The sequence below is a fragment of the Ceratina calcarata genome, unplaced genomic scaffold (assembly GCF_001652005.2).
Source record: "Ceratina calcarata isolate Rehan_Ccalc_2016 unplaced genomic scaffold, ASM165200v1 scaffold325.2, whole genome shotgun sequence".
NCBI classification, from domain to species: Eukaryota; Metazoa; Arthropoda; class Insecta; order Hymenoptera; family Apidae; genus Ceratina; species Ceratina calcarata.
Window position 1 is genome coordinate 65,450 of NW_017155190.1, and position 1,944 is coordinate 67,393.

The window sequence follows — 1,944 nt, forward strand, 5'->3', positions numbered from 1 at the left end:
TTAATTTTAGACAAATTTCTTTACACATTATTCTTTCACAATGCAGTCATTTTGACTGCTTTGGGCAATATAGGTATATACTAAGTTTCAGTCTTTCTAGTGTTAAATTGTTTAGTCTAATATTAAAAAGTTATTCCGCTTTGAAATGTGTATTCTTAGAGCATACACATAGATCTGAATATACATAGATACACTGAAGGACCTGACTAATCGTCAAACTGCGCACGCGAATGCTCGCGCGCAGAGTGAGAAAGAAAAGCAAATGCCAAGGTTTGCCGCTCCCGAGGTTTACCACTCCCGAGGTTTGCCGATCTCCAGGTTTCCGCTTTGTTTGATCTTTCTCCTGCTCTCTTTCCTGCTCTTCGCGGTCTTTTCCCCTCTCGTTTTAGCAGGGGTCTTACTCGAGCATAACAGACCGGGCACGCTGAATATCACCCACACATTTTTTCTTTTACACGCTTTTTCCTATACCTCCATTTTCCTTAACTACGGTATTTGCTGTCCGTATTTCCGCTCTAGGGTACTAAAATTTCGCTCGCCGGGATTGAGCGGAATCTTGGAGCGGAAAACGCACTGGGAATAGGCCAATAAGCTGTGGTAAACATCTGATATCGGTCGGAAGTGAGGCCAGTCTTACAGTGTTACAAATTGCACTTTTGCAGCAGGGGTTATCTCTTATCTCTTTGAGACAGAGATGGTCCCTCCGAACGCGTTGTTCGGACCTTTCCGACGACTCTACGGCTATCTGAATCTGCTCTTAGAATGCTTCCCCAGCTACTGATTCCCTGTTTTATGTAATTGTTTTATATACTAATAAAATTACGTGTACACATATGTTGGTTCCCAAAAGCTAGAACATTATTTCAGTTCACGCAAATTATGATATACGTATGTTTAGATTTAATCACATCAATGATCCTTATTATCAATATTCATTAAAATGCATTTGTCTCGGCTACATTGGTTTCGATTGAAAGAAGAGAATCAGTAGCTGGAAGCATAGTAGCCAGTTTGAGGGAGCCAACGAGAATCACCCCTTCTACTTACGTATACTATCGCGCCGTATCCGAGTTCGGCTCAAGTTCGACTTAGTAGAGAGAGAAACATCAGTCCTCGTCAGTTGGCCGAGCGTCGTTCGGATCTTCGCTTCAGGAGCAAGGGCGACAGATTGATGTTTCGCCTTCTCTCTCTACTGATCATGAGTATCATGACGAAAGCTCAATAGGAGAGAGAAAACGAGGGGAAACGAGTCTTGAAGGATTTTTGATAGCAACACTGTGCCTCCAGTAGAAAATAGTATTATAGATAGATATGGGTATGCTTACATGGCACTAAAGACCAGCAGCTTCTTCCTCTCTTGCGTCTTACCGGATGTCCCCCCTCGTCTAAAACCCTTCACCATGCCATGTCTTCCAGCTCAAGAGGAAATAGCAGAGATAATAGCTAACTGATTGCATCTTATCTCTGTCTAACATAAATACGCTGCAAAGAATATTTTTTATTCAACGCGGGATGATAAAGTCTGTAGACTAATATCTCGAGAATCTTTGTGTCACATTCGTCTTTTGAACTTTATAAGTCCAAAATTTTTTGTGTATTCGTTCCAATCCGTTGGGTATTGTCAATGGACAAGCATTTACTATCCATGTCTATCCCATATTTCCAGTCCCTGCCTTGTACAGCAAACAGTACCCTCAAAATATCATCCGAGCGGTCGTAAACACAAAGTATCCACTTTACGCCCGATAAACATTTCACCTGATAATTCTCCACAAAACCAACGGATTGAAGCTAAAGGGCCTAGCTGGATAAAGGGGTCAAATGTGCCCTTGAGCCAAATGAAGCGCCATTTGCGCCATTCGAAAGCATATCAAAAAAGAAACATTCACTCCAATTTTTAACCCTACATCTCAACCAGGGGGGAGGGGGGGAGGTTTTAGTAAT